Genomic DNA, 19,243 nt, shown 5'->3' on the forward strand with positions numbered 1-19,243 from the left:
TTCATAGTTTCGATTAATTATAAAAGTGACATAAAAGCGAAGCAAAATAAGAACAAATAAAAATAATTGCAAAATGATTACAAAGTCAGAACTACATTTGAAAAATAAAATGCGAACAGAAGATTCATTTTCAAACAGGTATTTGGGTAGAATTGTGTAGACAGACAGCATGCTCCCGAAAGTTGCCAATCCACGTGTAGCATGACCTTCGATACTGGGGTTGCGCTTTTTCAGGAAAGTTTTCTCGACGCTCTTCAAGCGTCTTATCAAGAATGCCTCGGTGTTTGCAGCATTACCAACTTATTTTCCGTCGGGAAAATCTTTTTTCTCCTATTTAATCTGCGGTTGGCTCTGCAATACATCATATTAAACAAGATACAACAACTGAATTACGGCGAAGTAGGTTAGAAACTCTGCGTGCTCAAGAGCAGCTTCGATAAGGCACCTGAATTGTTTCGAGCTGAACCAGGAAATGGGCGATGTTTATTCCCCAAGGCCATTCCGTAAAACTAATGCCACAAGAAGTTTTCTGTGTGGATTTGTGAGCATGAAATTGTAGGTTAATGATAGTGCTACAAGACGTCAAGTGGATTTATTTTTCTGTTTCGTTATTTTAGATAGCTTTCCTACCTATATAGTTTGAATAACTAATTAATCATTTGATGAGCAGACAAACACGAAGAAGCCGATCCCGTGGCAAATTGGTTAGCGTAATAAACTGCAAAGTCTAATGTCGGATTAGAGCCTGGACTAGAAAATATGTATGGGTTGGGTCATTGTCTTTATACCACTTCCATCACCTATCACATCCTTTATCATCGCGATTAACCGAAAGTGGTAGACGCGAAATAAAAATAGAACCTTTGCATGGAAGTCCGAAAGAGAGGCAAGGGAGGGGGGGGTGCACGACCCACCTGGAAAATGAAAGTCAACCAAAAACTATATATATATCACACAATTCCATTTCAGCTGCAATAATATATGTTAATTATTGCATGAACATAACTAGCTAACTAACTAACTCTCTAGCCTTCTTAAACCCGAAGGTTCATGGCTGCAGCAACACAGGCCTTCCATCTGTCCCTATCTTGAGCCAGTTCTATATACTCTTTTCCATCCCTACCGATTTCCTTTAGGTCTATCTCAACGTTGTCCCTCCATCTTCGTCTTGGCCTTCCTAAAGTTCTCTTACCATCAGGTTTCCCAACAAGAATCCTGTAAACTCCTCTTTCCTCTCCCATTCGTGCCACATGTCCTGCCCACCTAAGTCTTCTTGATTTAATTATTCTAATTGTCTCCTCATCCCTTTTAGGTCCAAATATTTTCCTAAGGATCTTATTTTCAAATAAGATGAATATGATAACTTCAAATTAAAGCAATGTTTTTTGAGGAGACAACACTGTTTGCCCCCCCCCCCCCGGAAAAACTACCTTGCTTGCCCCTCTTTGGAAAAAACTCAACAAAGTGCATTGTGAGGGAAATGCGTTTCAAGTTGTCAGGCACAGTTCGAGCTCCACAAAAACTTGGTAACAGTAGATCGGAATGTTTCATGCGTGATTTTCAAAGATTTTATGGAGTTTGCACTGTGCCTGGCAACTTGAAACGCATTTCCATCACAATGCACTTTGTTGAGTTCGCCCTTCGTATCCGCAATGCCTCATATTTTCAATTACTTTGAAGCATTTTGGACCATTTTTTATTTTTATAAGCAACTGCATTAATTGATAGAATGATCTTAAACATGAAACTAATTGTTTCTTCCAATGATTAACTGTTTTCTTTGCCTTTCATTACGCTAGGTCACTCAGCCGCTATCTTCGTTGTGAGCCTAGATTAAGTGTGATTGGAGCTTATCCTATATGCTTTCTTCATACAGCATGGCTGTCGGCTACATGTTTGACATCTTAACACAACTTCTTTCAAACATCGCTCATGAAATGTATTTCACCTATCGTCCTACGGGAATCAGAGGAACGTAACTACAAAAATGCCGTTTTCAGTTTCGCGAAAAAAAATCCTCTGATGAGTATTTGGAGTAAATCGACATTTTCCACTTCTAATGCTTATCTGTAAGGCGGAGTCACGTTTAAGAGTCATATTCCTAAGAATACATTATTTCCTCTCCTATTAATTTGATAAATTAGAGTTAAGTCGCTCTGGTTCTCACACACGCTTTCAGCTCCTATTTTCCAAAATTTGGCACGTTAGGTATTACGCCAGATGTGTCATTTGGGTACGCTACTACATTTTTATTATATGCCTGTGGAGATTCGAACAGTGTTCTCGGCTTGCGAGCCAGGTTATATCGACGTTAGCGTCCAACGTTTGGAGCGCGTACATTCCTCTAAGCAGGATGCTCCAATGTATGCGCTCGAAACATTGGACGCTAACACCGATTTAAGCTGGCTCGCAAGCCGAGAACACTTCGTCAGGAAAGCTACACTTTTTTACCCATGAAAGTTATTGTCCGTGGCCTGCAAGCAAGGTTCTTGCAACAAACTGCCTCGAGAGAATTATGCGTAGGCTATGTGTGACTTTTTCTGTTTCTCAGACCACGTGTGACTACCTACAAATTATGTGAAACAATAACATAAACAACTTCCCATCTGAGTATGAGAAACCACTTGCATTCTAGCCGGGTTCGATTCCTGGTGGAGGCACAGTGATTCGAATTCCACTTTAAACTGTAGGCCCACTCCCAATTAGCCTATCTGTGCATACAAGTGAACTTAAAACAAGACAAACTTTCATTCTAACCTCAGTCACTTATGGGAGCTGCTTAGAAGTAGTAGTGTTGACTGCCATGACTAAAATTTCTGGATCCAAGTTCACTTCGTCTCAACGATTTTATTTGTTGTCCCCTTTATGCACAGTAAGGCTAATCGGGACTGGACCTACAATTTAAAGTGGGATCCGAACCACTTGTGCCTCCACCGGGTATCGAACCCGGGACCCCTCTCTCGACGATTTGACTGACTCTGCACTCCCTGCGCTGCACTCCGCTGTCTATGCAATGTAGTTTTAAAAGTTGTTAACTGAGGTATCCTAGTCACCAATTCCACCGCTGCCACCGGTTAGTCAAGGTGTGACTCATCATCAGCCAGGCTCGGACGAAACGCAACTCATTAAACCGTCGCGGACGAACTGTAGCATTTTTCTAGGAATTTCGCTTTCGGACGAAATGCTACTGAACCGTACAGCAGTCCCAGTGCCTGCTCCAAGTTGCACAGCTGCTTTCGGAGCTCTTGGTTTGGAAGGGGAGTGGGGATGAGGAAAGGGTCTTGATTTTTCATACTGAAGCTCGTTCATTTCGTTCTCCTATTTCTCTTGGTTGAATTTTCTGAGATACGGAATCTACCTCATTTTCCTTTTCATTACGTTTTATTGCGTCACCCACGGTACGCTTACATGTACTTAACATTTTCAATTTCCCTGTACCTGCACCCTTTGGTTAGGTAAAAATAAATAGCTGCAGTTCGTCAAATGTTGTATTTTTGATTTTGTTACCTATTTTTCTCGTACTTCAGTCAGGGGCAATGGAGCTACTGGTAACAGGCGTAGTTAGGAAATAGCATGAATTGTTTCTTCCCCGTACTGTAGTTGACCGATAAAAGAACTATGTCAAGTATCGTTTCTATTACCACAAATTTTACCGCGCAACATGACACGCGGCATGCGACGCTGCATGTGCCAAGCATTTGTTGAAATGGAAACTGTCTGCAACATGCCGCGGCGCAAGTGCCGGGGACAAAATTGCCCCAAACGATTAAGACGCACAACGTGCGCGGCGACAATGGAAACAGCCTGCAGCAAGTTCCTGGGGCACGGGCATGCGCACTAGAGTAGAAACAGACGACGCGACTGCAATATGTGGTCCAACAAGATTTAATAACAATGCAAAATCACTTGCAGTCATTCTTACAAAGTTTTCGTATCCACTTTGAAGACGTAAGTCTCTCATCAACGAGTTATATGCTCCTTCCGAATTTCTTTTCGCTAGAAAACTTCTAATCCACCATCTAGGTTGTTTTCGCCTCTTTTTTTTTTTTTTTTTTTTAGAAATTCATGATACGCGCCTGCCATAACCACAAAACCCGCCATAGCTTTATTGTTCATCTTTACCCAAGTTAAATCACCACCAAATTATTACAATACAAGAGAAGAAACACTGACTACTCTAAAGCACTGCACAACGCTACACTGCGATCCTGCACTCCAGTGTTGTTGCGGACGTATTTTGAAGAAGTAGTTTTGAATTGGAAGCAGTACGAGTACACTAAATGACGCGCAACATGCGCCGGCACATGTTGCACCTCATGGATCTGGAACTTGTCAGAATGGAAACGTAGCTTAACAGAAACAGAAGGCTTTCACGATTTGTCTGAATATTAAAGTGATCTCTTCTTTCACACCCAAACATAAATAACTATTTTCAGATTTGAAACCGTAACAGGGGTGTAAGAGGTGACCTTCCACGTAGTACACCCAATCGTCAACTTCATTCCACGTAGTACACCCTGGACTGCTCTTTGCAGACTAACGAGGCTCTGGCGACTGACCCTATAGCCAGTATAATTCTGTGTGTTCTGTTTTTTGTCATGTGTGCTGAGTGCCCCTTTAGAGCCTCAGCTTTTAACCTAACTCAGAATATTTTAATATTTCAGTTATTCGATATTACAGTTACGTTATTTGTTATGGTAAGGGGCTGGACCCCGTATAACGTGGCGGTTGCAAAATAGCCTAAGTGCTGACGCACCCAAAATTAAAAAAGAAAAAATGTAACGGGGAATATAGCTTTAATAAATGCCTATAAATATTTCACTATCGTTTATATTTATGTACATGTTATTAATTTTGAAATATTGTGAAGAAGTGCAACAAAATGCTACATCTTCGATTACTAATGTGAGCCACTGTACATGTTATGTTTATATTTCATGAACGATGCGACTCCACAGGTCCCGAGTTCAGATCCCAGCCTGTGTATTGTTTTCATTATTTTCTTCGTGATGTCCTTTCATCAATTTTGTCATTGCATCACCCATCCTCATCTTCGCGATTAGCCAAAAGTGGCAGAAAACCAAAGTTAAATATAACAAATCAAAATCAAACATTACTTTGCAAGACAAGAATGGATAGGTTATTTTGAAGCTGCTGTTATTAAAAGCAAATTGTATGTAGCTTTCCTAGACAGAAGTTTCAAACACAGAAACTGATTGATTGGATAAGGGCTGTGGATTCCTACTCGAGCAGAAAATATATATCTTTCAATTTATTACGTACAACAATAGCAGACTGATTTCCCGCTAAATCAAAGAAAACTTCCATTCACGGTTACAAATTGACGTGTTGAATGACCTTAACTACAGACTTCTCTCACTCCAATTCTGATTAATAGAACAGCACACCACAACGTGGGTCATTAAATATTTCCAACTTACTCTCGAGTTCCTCAACTAAAAATAAATCGACTGCGAGACAAAAACTCCTCTGCGATAACTATATACCACGTTATATGCAGAGTATATGTAAGTTGAAATTCCATCATAATAATTTGAATTCTTCAAGTAGTAGCTACAAATATAATTTTTCATGCATATTTTCTTAGCAAAATATGAAGTTTCTCACTTCACAAGGATAACATATATATAGTATTTCACAAGAGTTTTTAGTTCGAGCTAGTCGTAGGCCTAATATGAATATAAACGTCACTTCATTACTTAGTTTAAAAAAGTGCCAGGCAATCAAAATTCGAGGGTATGCCTGAAATTATTTGTAGTATCTCATGTATCAAGGGGGCTTTTTTAAGTAGTAATAGTAGAAACGTAATTATACTGCATGTTGCAACTGAAACCCTAGCCTCGAAGACCGAAGTCGTTGGGTGGTCCACTCATACACTCGGTACCAAACATTTCAAGTTCGAGTAGACACCTGGGCATGGCTGTTTTTTTTTTTTTTGTAAGCATCCCTTCGTAGATTTAATATGATCATCATTCATCTTCATCGTCGCGATTATCTACAAGTGGCAGAAAAGAGATATAAAACAAGAATAATGTATAACAAACAAAAGAGGATAAAAGGATGAACTGAGTTAATGATAGGAAGTTTTATAACATTACTGTTTCTTGAAGAATCCTGTCCTTTGTTACGATTTTATTTCTCAGTCACACGTTGCTCAATGTTCACGTCGACTGTCGTCCTTACGTACTTGAAAATTACTTTCATGTCTGCCTATGCTCTTCTTTCAAACGTGGTAGGTGGGCGCTCTGTCTGTTTCTACACCAAAAAGTTTAATGAACCTCCTGTCCAAGAAGACAAGAATTACTGAAAGTAATTTTCAAAATTGTAAGCGGATGAGGGCCCTTGTAAATGATAAAATATACTGTCCTTTTATTCGATTAGTTTTGAGAATCACTTCCCATACAATTCTTGCCTTCTTGAGAGTCCAATGGCCCTGTCTAGCCACAAACCAGTTGCACAAACGCGGTTTCGTTTGTTTCGTACAACAATTCCATCTAACGTTTCGTTTCTACGTAGTTTCTACTTGCTAAAAGTGCCTTTCATATCGCCCCAGGGCGTTCTCTACTCGGCTGCTTCGTGACCGAAGGTCACGTGTACAAAGTTTGAGGATTCACATTTTCCGATTTTGCGTGGTGCTGCTGCTACGAGCGAACACAAGGGAAAAAACCTTGGACGAAAAGTCCCAGCGCAGCTTCCCTTCTACTCTTCAGCTCGGCCCATAAGGAAGAACGGTCAACTCTCCCCCTCCCCTCCACGCGGTAGTACAGTGCACAGGAGTCGCGGGTCTGCACAGGTTTCTTTCCTTGTGATTCAGTTCGCCTTATCAAGGTCGTGCAGCAAGCAATTATTTTTCGTCTTCCGATAGGAAAAAGCTTGCCTCTCGCTTACGTGGATGAACGCGTAGCACAGATGATTCTTTGGTTGGTCCTTTATGTTTCGTCCTTCAGCAACTTAATCAAAGCACGAATCATTCTCATCGCCAAACACACTGTATTTTTTTAATTGATGTAACACATGTAAACTGAAAAAGAGAGAGAGAGAGAGAGAGAAAGAAAGAGAGAGAGAGAGAGAAATATATACATAAACGTTTTCTTACAACAAACGTTTGTTTTCCTATCGTATAAAGTGAACGCACATGTTAAAATTCATCTTGCATAGATAATCAAATTAGAACAAATCCACGTAAAGTGATTTAGTATGCAGAAAATAAATATATTTGTGATAAATACATAGTTGTAACATTCCAAATATAATATATTCAATTTGGGAATATTACTCGTACCTTGTCGTACGTCTATAGAGTTTATTTTGGAGAAAACAAACTCTCCACCGCAAAATACGATAACGCTACGGCATTTCGATGGTGTTGCCATCTGTCGTAGATAAACTAAACTATACTCTCCTCCCCCCTTCCCCTTTTTTCTTGCACGATATCCGATCGTCAGTAACACAGTTCGCTTCCGGCCTTCGAAACAGCCAGATACAGTCGACTGACAGCGGAACAGGATCGCCTTGCCTGCACGCAATTCCTTCGCCCACGTATTGCAATGGTGAGATGGGAATACAACTTTGGAAGCCACGATTTCTAGACTCGTGAAGAGGCGTACGAATGCAGTTACGTGATCCAGACCATGTGCTTGTGATTGTGATAAGGACCATCAGAAGGATTGCATTAAGGTATAGTGGACGTTTATAGATTTCGATCCTGTTACCGACTTGCCCCCTTTTTTTTGAACTGTACAATTTACCTTCCACTCTTGTGATTATTGAGTGAGCTGTTAGTTTGGAGTTTCTTCTCCAACACATTACCCCCCCCCCCTTTTTTTGACTTCTTGGATATAAATTAATGTGCCGAGTATATTGGTACAGTGCTCCGGATAGTGAACTCTAATTATTTATACACGCACCTTTTGGAACTGATAATAATGCCAAGTCAAAGTACGCCCAATACGAAGCGTTAGACATTTTACTCCAATATTTCGTATAAAAGTCCAATCCCAAAGAAAAAGCGATTAACTGACTATTCTCATGCCTTTTTTTGGAAACTGAATAATTGCTTGTGACAAAAGAAAATAAATTTGTTTTCTTTGTGCAAAGAACGGCTATATAGATCCTGTCGAAAGATAGGAAGTAACGGGTTAAATCGCGTTCGTCAAATGACACTGCCCTTTTTTTTTGTAATTTTTCCCCTTTTTCCCTCTTTAATAAGTCATATCCCCTCCGAATACCTTAAGCAGTAGCCTCAAAGCCATGCACAATATATATATGTATGTGTATGCTATGTACATATGCTTGATTGTACGTAATTGTTAAGGATTCATTGTTATTGAAGAACACCTCCGTGGGTTGTTATCGGCATTGTGTTGCCTTTGTTAAGCAGTACAATTATGGGAACGTAGATTTATAACTAGACATGTTCCTTGTACTCGTTTTTGTAAAGAATAGTTTTCCCTCTTAAAAAAAAAAAAAAAAAAAGGTTGAGGGTCATGTAATCATATTTAACTTTCACGTTGTTATTAAGAGATTTATAATTGGACAAGATAACCTAAAACTGTTAAAATAAAAAGGAGGTTAAAATTGAAGTTTTTTCTTCTTTTATCTTTACTTGCTTGCATCTGTCCCGTTAGAGTTAAATCGAGTGTATTGAAAGAATGCAATATATACATATGTATGTTTTTGAACAAGGAACAAGGATACTGTTCTTGTATGGTTAAAATCTCGCATACCCTTTTGACTATTCTCCCCCCCCCCCCTTTGTTCTTCTTTTGAAGATTACAGCGAATATTAAATTATGCATTCCTGTTTAATCAATTGGTATTAAAAGGGTTAATTGTGATTAAGTTTATTTGTGTCGTCATTTTTGTTACAGGGAAATTTCTGGTGACAGCATAAATAAGCAAAGTAGTAATTGGAACGGAATCTTCGTGATTTTTGACCGTTCCTCGGATTCCTGCGTTTAGCGGAACATGACGTTGCCTTTCTGTTGGTGGTTTACGTGTTTGGAACATATTTGCCCAACGGAAACGTAGCGTCGGAACGTGTTTGTGACCCTTGCATGGAGTAGGCACTAACAAGGGTATATTTACCACGCGCTTCCATTGACTATACATTAACGTACCGGGTTAGTTAGTTGCCTTAACCAGACAAGCGTCATAAAGTTTTGGTAGCAGAGCATGGTTTAGTGATTTACTTTACCTTTTTCAAGTAACCTTGCAGAAAGAAGAAATATTTACACAACCCCTTCCAAAATTTTTTTTCCCTGGTTACATTTTTTTTATTTCTTTTCCATCTTGTGACAATTTTTTTTGGTAAATTCCTGCGGCGTTTATTTTTGGAAACGATTTCTCCTATGATGGCACCTCCAGATGAAATAAAGGTTTTTGACGCTGGTTGCCAAACCACATTGTCATTTCCTGTTGCGCCTCTTCTTCCAGGCGCTATTTCTTCTGTGCCTTCAGCTCCTCCACCCCCCTTTTTTGTGGCCTAATCCGCCACTTTATAGGTGTCCTGATTTACCGGTTCGTTCTTCAACGGCTATGCCATTTCGGACATCTACACCACCCTTAACCCCCCTTCCTTCTGTTCATCCTGTTTCTTTGGGTACGTCTCAGGCCCCGACATCATTAGTGACGTCCCATTCTCCCTTGGAGACGATAAAAATGAAAAACCTCAATAGGGCAATAGATGCCTTACCAATATGTGACGGTATGGACCCTCCTCGGCTTTTTCTGTTTATGGCTGCGTTACAGCGCCTTATTGGAAATGGTCTTGTTCCCCTTGAATGGATTTTACATAATGCCATCCGCCGTACATCAGGTTTCCTCGAGACCACGTGGTTGGAGGCGTTGTCTCAGTCAATACCTTGGGGGGATTTAAAGTCGAACATATGGAACAGTCTTGTTCCGAACCATCACTACCTCATCTTAGTTAACCAACACGTGACTCGTCTCCAACGAATAGACGAAAATCTATACCCCTTCGTCACGGACGTCGTCAATTCGGCGTCCACTTTGGCTTTGGTTTGGGATGAACCAACTTTATTACAAACCATTCTTCTCCATCTCAACCACATCTCAATGGGATGTCTTTTGCTTCGCGGCCACCCCCAATCTTTGGCAGAACTTTTCGCCTATGCTAAGGAGGTATTTTCTATCGAAACGAATAAATCTGCTTCTTGGAGACAGTCCTTTAATCTTGTGGCGCGTGCGCCCCAACCCCTTTTTTACTAAATAGGGATACTGGCCCTTATTGTTCTTATTGCCGCCGGAGAGGTCATTCCCTCTCCACGTGTCGTCGCCGTTCGAACACTGTGACACCTGCGGTTTCGGCACATACACAGGTGGGTCAGACCCTACATAATTCTGCTGCCCCCTAGACCTACTTATGTATCAACATTTTGGTTTTTTTTTTTAATTCTTTAAATTGTCAACATAAGAAGTGTCTTAGATGTAAGGGTATTATGGTAATTTTTATATGCATTATTGTTATTAAGTGTATTTCCATATAAATGTGTCTATTTTTCAATACAATGTTTATGGAGTGATATTATGTAACATTATTATTGTCTATAGTTTGGGTATTTTGGTTAATCACAAATATTTGTAATGCATGCGCTCTGTAATGATGCTACTTCCTTCTCTTCCTTCCTTCTGTAGGTTGTAGTCTTAACTTTCCTGTTTCTCTTTCTAACTTCTACCTTTATAATTATTCTTGATTTGATTCCTTTCCTTTTTTTTCATATTTTCGCGAGACTACGACTATACTACAATTACGCCATGGGAGACTTCTGTTGCATCCTTGCTAGTGTAACCATCTTGCGACGAGTGTGTACTACGCCTCGGAACATTTCGCAGTGTTGCGCATCGCTTTAATTAATGTGTAGGCCTTTGCCTGGTAGTGATTCTGTGCTCTGGCGTCGCCCAGTTTGAAAACATTTTTGCTATCTGTTTTGCTAATTGATCTAAATGTGATGAAATTGGTAATTTTTGCCTGTGTATGATCTCTTTGCAATATTGGATCCGGGATGGCCAATATGGAGTTCCAGGTTAATTTATGTGTCTTGTGGACTTTGATATATCATCTTTGTTGATATTTATCTAGGCATTTTCAACCGGTATGTTATTATACCTTGATGGATTTCTTTTTGCCAATATTAATATTAATCTAACTATTTTGGGTGTTATACTCTGAGTTTGATATTTATATTATGTTTTGGTTCTATTTACCATATAAACGCTTAGGAATTTTTCCCTGCAGGTTCATTTTGGGGGATTGTACATTGTTGGTGTGTGTTTCTATTTTAATTGTATTTCTCTGCTCATACCTGTATTTTTGCGTTAAAGCTGAGAAAATGGTCGTTTTATAAACTATATATATTAGGGTGGTTGTTTTATGCATATTTTCATAATTTAAGTGCAACTCTTGGCTTGTAAGACTTTGAAGCTACTTGGTCGTTTAGGCCATTGTTTTCCTTGTTACTTTATTTTGCGGGTAATTTTTCTTTCTTTTCCCAGGGCCCGGGAGTTTGTAACATTCCAAATATAATATATTCAATTTGGGAATATTACTCGTACCTTGTCGTACGTCTATAGAGTTTATTTTGGAGAAAACAAACTCTCCACCGCAAAATACGATAACGCTACGGCATTTCGATGGTGTTGCCATCTGTCGTAGATAAACTAAACTATACTCTCCTCCCCCCTTCCCCTTTTTTCTTGCACGATATCCGATCGTCAGTAACACAGTTCGCTTCCGGCCTTCGAAACAGCCAGATACAGTCGACTGACAGCGGAACAGGATCGCCTTGCCTGCATGCAATTCCTTCGCCCACGTATTGCAATGGTGAGATGGGAATACAACTTTGGAAGCCACGATTTCTAGACTCGTGAAGAGGCGTACGAATGCAGTTACGTGATCCAGACCATGTGCTTGTGATTGTGATAAGGACCATCAGAAGGATTGCATTAAGGTATAGTGGACGTTTATAGATTTCGATCCTGTTACCGACTTGCCCCCTTTTTTTTGAACTGTACAATTTACCTTCCACTCTTGTGATTATTGAGTGAGCTGTTAGTTTGGAGTTTCTTCTCCAACACATTACCCCCCCCCCCTTTTTTTGACTTCTTGGATATAAATTAATGTGCCGAGTATATTGGTACAGTGCTCCGGATAGTGAACTCTAATTATTTATACACGCACCTTTTGGAACTGATAATAATGCCAAGTCAAAGTACGCCCAATACGAAGCGTTAGACATTTTACTCCAATATTTCGTATAAAAGTCCAATCCCAAAGAAAAAGCGATTAACTGACTATTCTCATGCCTTTTTTTGGAAACTGAATAATTGCTTGTGACAAAAGAAAATAAATTTGTTTTCTTTGTGCAAAGAACGGCTATATAGATCCTGTCGAAAGATAGGAAGTAACGGGTTAAATCGCGTTCGTCAAATGACACTGCCCTTTTTTTTTTGTAATTTTTCCCCTTTTTCCCTCTTTAATAAGTCATATCCCCTCCGAATACCTTAAGCAGTAGCCTCAAAGCCATGCACAATATATATATGTATGTGTATGCTATGTACATATGCTTGATTGTACGTAATTGTTAAGGATTCATTGTTATTGAAGAACACCTCCGTGGGTTGTTATCGGCATTGTGTTGCCTTTGTTAAGCAGTACAATTATGGGAACGTAGATTTATAACTAGACATGTTCCTTGTACTCGTTTTTGTAAAGAATAGTTTTCCCTCTTAAAAAAAAAAAAAAAAAAAGGTTGAGGGTCATGTAATCATATTTAACTTTCACGTTGTTATTAAGAGATTTATAATTGGACAAGATAACCTAAAACTGTTAAAATAAAAAGGAGGTTAAAATTGAAGTTTTTTCTTCTTTTATCTTTACTTGCTTGCATCTGTCCCGTTAGAGTTAAATCGAGTGTATTGAAAGAATGCAATATATACATATGTATGTTTTTGAACAAGGAACAAGGATACTGTTCTTGTATGGTTAAAATCTCGCATACCCTTTTGACTATTCTCCCCCCCCCCTTTGTTCTTCTTTTGAAGATTACAGCGAATATTAAATTATGCATTCCTGTTTAATCAATTGGTATTAAAAGGGTTAATTGTGATTAAGTTTATTTGTGTCGTCATTTTTGTTACAGGGAAATTTCTGGTGACAGCATAAATAAGCAAAGTAGTAATTGGAACGGAATCTTCGTGATTTTTGACCGTTCCTCGGATTCCTGCGTTTAGCGGAACATGACGTTGCCTTTCTGTTGGTGGTTTACGTGTTTGGAACATATTTGCCCAACGGAAACGTAGCGTCGGAACGTGTTTGTGACCCTTGCATGGAGTAGGCACTAACAAGGGTATATTTACCACGCGCTTCCATTGACTATACATTAACGTACCGGGTTAGTTAGTTGCCTTAACCAGACAAGCGTCATATAGTTAATCAGTAAATTCCAATAACCAGGACTTCTGTCACGCCGAATCTTGTTTACGGATGTTTTCAAACGTTTTGTTTTACAATTTCATTTTTTCACTGACATCCAAAACGAAAATACGTATTATAATTTAATGACTTTCAAAATGTCAAAATACTGTAATGTTACTATGCTGCCGATCACAATTATGAGGCTTCTTCGAACCAGGGTTTCGGAGCGGAGCGGATCAACGCTCCAGCTGTTGCCCACGCTCAGGAGCGAGGAGCGAGATTCTAAGAAATGGTTCGCTCCGCTCCGGAGCGGAGCGATGTCTTAGCCCGCTCCGCTCCGGAGCGGAGCAGCGAGAATCGAAAAATTTCTCGCTCCGCTCCGGAGCGAGGAGCGAAATTTTAGAAAATAGTTCACTCCGCTCCGGAGCGGAGCGCTACCTTGACACGCTCCGCTCCGGATCGGAGCAGAGGAAGTTGGAAAATTTCTCGCTCCGCTCCGGAGCGAGGAGCGAAATTTTATAGAATGGTTCACTCCGCTCCGGAGCGGAGCGATACCGTGTGACGCTCCGCTCCGGAGCGAGATTATAAGAACTTGCCCACTCCGCTCCGGAGCGCTCCGAGGTTGGATAATACGAGTGTATACAGAAAACTAACGATCAAGGGTTCCGAGTACATTACTAATTTTGTTTGTGGAATTTGTACGGCATTTGAACATCGCCTGTTATTGTTGTTATAAAACTGATTATTACTAAAGCTAACGCCACGGAAACAGTCCAGTCAAGATCACGTCACTCACCTACAGTGTTGCCAATAAGCAAGGAATAATCCTTACACAATACACCAGGGAAGGCACAATCAACCGCATACGTACAACGCGCAATGTGTCAACTGTGAAGCGTAGAAGAAGTGTGGAAAACCTGGAGAACCAGGGGTGTGTAGGAGGCAAGGGGAAGCTTTGATCTTCACTGGACTGTTTTCGTGAAGAGAGCGATATTATTATTATTATTATTATTATTATTATTATTATTATTACTATTATTATTATTACTATTATTATTATTACTATTATTATTATTACTATTTTCATTATCACTTTTACTACTCTACTACTACTTCTGGGGACAATATATTTCAATAGCAGGTGTGCCACCTGTGGTTTTATAAGTTGAGAGAATGGAACTCTCATTTCCTGCCACCAGGGATCGCGACTAAAACTCATTTCCGTTCGACTTCTGGTTCGGGCTAAGCACTTCGGCATATCGGTCCGACGTTACAGTCCACACCGTGGGAGAAGTGAGTTATTCCGGAATATTGGTTCGAGTAACATTGGTCAAACTACTGCAGAGAATCCATTTGACCTTTCGAACGCCAGGAGCACGCAGAGGAAAGACGAAACAACGTGTACAGAGGAAGATGACAGGCAGACAGGTGTTCATGCAAAACAAAACACTCGCTGGTGCATGATTGCCATATCTAACTTTCTTTGCGCTGGTTATGATGATACTTTGAATGTAGCGAAAGATAAAAGTTTAAAGTAATTGGGAATTCAGGTTGCTAATTTTCACTGTATGTTTGTTCCGGCATAACTCTCGAACGCCTGGAACGATTTCAACCAAACTTGGAACACGTATCACTTGCAATCTCGAAAGAAATACTGTGTAAGACATCTCTGGCACCCCTAGGGGTGAGGGTGGGAAGGGTTGACATGTAAAACGACCGATATTAGTGTGGAATCCATAGTTTTCGGGGTCGTTAAGATGAATAGTGACACTCCCAATGCCGTTCAACTCCAAAACACCCCTGGAAACCCTAGGGGTGGGGTGAGAAGGGGGCGACATGTAAAAATAATAAAAAACGACCGATATTAGTGTGGAATCAATAGTTTTCGGGGTCGCTAAGATTAATAATGACACTCTCAATGCCGTTCAATTCCAAGACACTCCTGGCACCCCTGGGGTGGGAAGGGGGTGACATGTAAAACGAGCCCGACCCTGTGGCCGAGTGGTTAGCACATCGCGCTATGACGCCAGGGGTTCCGGGTTCGAATACCGGCTGGGCATGGATGTTTGTGAGTGGCCATTCATCAAGTTCATCATATCATCACTCATTCTCATCTTCGCAAATTAGCCAAAAGTGGCACAAGAAGCGAAGTAAAATAAAGCAAATCAATCAATTAATTAGTTAGTTCTACTATAGACCTTGAATGATTACCAAGGTTTCAGATGCATGGAACTAACGATTAAAGATTTTATTTGTCGTTGTTGTACATTGTTTGCAATAATTGTAGACAGCTTATAATTCCACTAACCGAGACTGTTTCGGAAGGATCCCTCCATCCGTGTTAAAAAATATTTTAAATGCCCATAAATCAAAGTTCACAGGCACACATAATATGCACATACTTTTAGAAGAGAACACATATTTTAAAACGTCTCTTTAAGAAAGTAACAATACGCGTAAGCCAGAGTCGGTGTAGCACACTTTTAATACGATTGGCAACGCTGCATCTCCCTCGAAAAGGCAACGATCTGTCTGCCAAGTACGTACAACAGCAGAAGTCATGACGCAATGCACCTGCCAAGGAGCGAGCAAGACACTACGCGCCAGTTTCCTCCACCTTTCCTCTTGAAAGGGGAACAAGAAGGCCAATCCGCTAGCCGGTAGAACTGACGTCAGTCACCTACACAAGAAGCGCAGAACACGAAAAAAAACAGGGCTGTCGTGTGGGGGAGGTAGCATAAGCAAACGTACAATCCCGCAACACTGATTGCTTGAACGGGTTCATATCCAAATTAAGATAAGGATGAGATATGATGAAATTGAAGAAGGGTCAATCACAAAGAACTCCAATTCCCAGACTGGAGTCGTGAAGCGTTGAGATAACCATTGATGTGGGGGTAGGGCCCAACACATTCCCAATCTCGCTCGGTCATTTGGAGGTGATGTGATCAGCACCACGCTCCGGCCACCTCCCCCCCCCCCCCCCCGAGGGTTTCCCCTAGTTATCCATTTATTTGAGTCTGGGTTAGCCCAGGAGCCGCTATATGCTGGGACAAGGCCGGAATAATTTCGAAGTTAGATCATCCACCGCGGGATTCAAACCCTGGTCTCCAGCGTTGCAGTCAGACGCCCTACCGACTAGACCAGCAGTTGCGGTTACACCATTCATATATAAAAATAACTATCTCACCGGATATGAGCTTGCACTTCAAATGCTCCGATTGCGGATCAGAGCACTATTGTATCTCGCCCCGCTCCGGATCGGATCGTGCATGTAAAAATAAGTAACCACTCCGCTCCGGAGCGGAGTGCTGTAGTACCATGCTCCGCTCCGGAGCGGAGTGGTATCGCACCACGCTCGGCTCCGGATCGGAGCGTGGAAGCAGAAACATCCAACCACTCCGCTCCGGAGCGGAGTGCTGTCGTCCTACGCTCCGCTCCGGATCGGAGCGTGCACGTAAAAATTACTAACCACTCCGCTCCGGATCGGAGCGTGCAAGCAAAAATATCCAACCACTCCGCTCCGGAGCGGAGTGCTGTCGTCCCACGCTCCGCTCCGGAGCGAGAAGCGGAGTAGAACTGACGCTTCGAAATCGCTCCGGAGCGCTCCTTTAGTACGCTCCGCACTCCGCTCCGAAACCCTGCTTCGAACACGCCTTCGATAACGGTATATGCTATTCGTAACGGATATGTGTATCACTTTTTCGAAACAGACTTTTGTGGAGGGAAAGAACTGTAACGTTACAAAAATAACGAGCACAATTATACGAGAGACCTATGTTATTCTCTCCGGAACACGGCATCGGACACGGTATTGCACATCGGAACGTCTGTATGATACCAGCTATCAATAACGTTGTTGCTTTGAAGCAAGGAGTGTAACGTTTTTACAGTCGTGGCCTCAATTAAGTTACTGGTTAATTGTAACGTTACTATCACTTTCCATACACACTAAAGTTACTAGTCAATACGTGACAAACTTGTTTCTTACCCTGTAACGTTACTGGTTGCCGGCAATGGATGTAACGTTAAAGCGTCACCTAACGACCTACTGCTTTACAGATCAGTTATGGTTCGGTACCGTTATGCACACCTGTAACGTAATGTTCATATACCTGAGGTAACGTTTCTGTTCACGAAAAAAGTTATTCTGTTTCTGGTTGTAACGTAACGGAAACCGTAATTGAAAATACCGTTCCATTTCGTTACGTTACGACTCCCTGCTCCTCACACACGAAACGAGACGAGACGAGATACTGACGTAGCCTATATCTCGTGACGTCTCGATACCGTTCCTAAAATTTAGTGTAAAGTATTTTTCGAAATTAGTATAAAAAATATTTTCCTTATATTTTTCTTCACAATGCGTACAAGAACTATAGTTATAATATTTAGTTTTGGCAGATGAGATTATGTTATGTAAAAGTACAAGTGGTTGATATTTGTTGTAATAGTGATTCAAAGTGCATTTCAAACACACTGTACTAAGTATGATATACCAGAACAATGAAAAGGCTTAAATTTAGCTATTTGGAGGCATATTAACCGTTAGTATGTTTTTTTTTATATTTTGAAAAGATAAATTTAAACGTAAGAGCTAAATTTAGCACCAAATGTTAGTACTCAGTAAGAGAATAATAAAGAAATAGCACTTCAGCATTTAAAACTTAAAAGAGTCTGCATATAGTTCCCAAAATATTCTGCATTATGTCGATTTCTTGGTGGCTAAAATCAACATCACATATCTTTTACTTAAGAACGCCACCTATAAACTATAAATGTCAAAAAGTACCAGAGTTACATTTACTCATTTGAAAACAGTAATAGTTTATAGTTACTTTAGAGCGTTAACTGTTACTTCTAAATTGAGATCGTTAAATTTTGCAACGAGATTTAGGGATAGCTTACGACCATGATTTGGCAACACTGACCGAAAACCCAATATCGCCGCTGCCAATTTCTCCTTTGTTTGCCGACTGGACCATCATGCATTGCGATTAGTTGCCCGGAGGAAGGCCGGCCCAGCCCTTGCGTTCCCAACGATCGTTTGTAGGACGCGGAAGGAAGGGAGATGGTTTAATTGTCTCTCGACGACAAAAAAAGGGGGAAGAAGTGGGGGGGGGGGTCAAAATGGAGGAGAAATAGATTTCTTCGTTCTCCTTCATTGAAAGGCTAAGACAGTTCAACAGCCGAACGCAATGTACTTATCGAATGAAGGCACTAAGAATTCGAATATTGCATAGTTCGGAAAGTTCATTTTTTGAAGTAAATGAATTGCACTTATATTGTTTAAAAAATTACTCAGTTATAAAAACTAAGTCAACTTTGTGCTCAGACTAATCGGGAATGGGCCTACAGTTTAAAGTGGAACACAAAGCGCCTCCACCGAGGATCATTCGATTGATTGATTTGGATATATTTACGTCGCTTTTCTTCCGATTTTGGCAAATCGCGACGATAAGGATGAATGATGATGAGATTAAATTCATAAAAGGACAAACGCATGGACAGGACACAACACAAAGCCCGCCACTATGGATTATACTGGCTGTGGGTTCAGCCGCCAGGGCCTCGTCAGTCTTCAAGAATGCAGTCCAGGGTGTCCTCTACGTGGAAGTGAGGTCGACACTTGAGTGACTTCTGAAAAGGGATGAGGATCGAACGCGGGAATTCTCGATTTTCAACTCAATAGTACCAGCACCACTTCTTTATTCCAAAATAATCGGGACTGGAGTGAGGGCCGAAACAAGATTTCTTGACTGCAAAGCGTTACTACTTGGTCACCGAG

Source organism: Lepisma saccharinum, chromosome 5 (genome assembly GCF_977018435.1).
Source record: "Lepisma saccharinum chromosome 5, izLepSacc3.1, whole genome shotgun sequence".
In the NCBI taxonomy this organism is placed as follows: Eukaryota; Metazoa; Arthropoda; class Insecta; order Zygentoma; family Lepismatidae; genus Lepisma; species Lepisma saccharinum.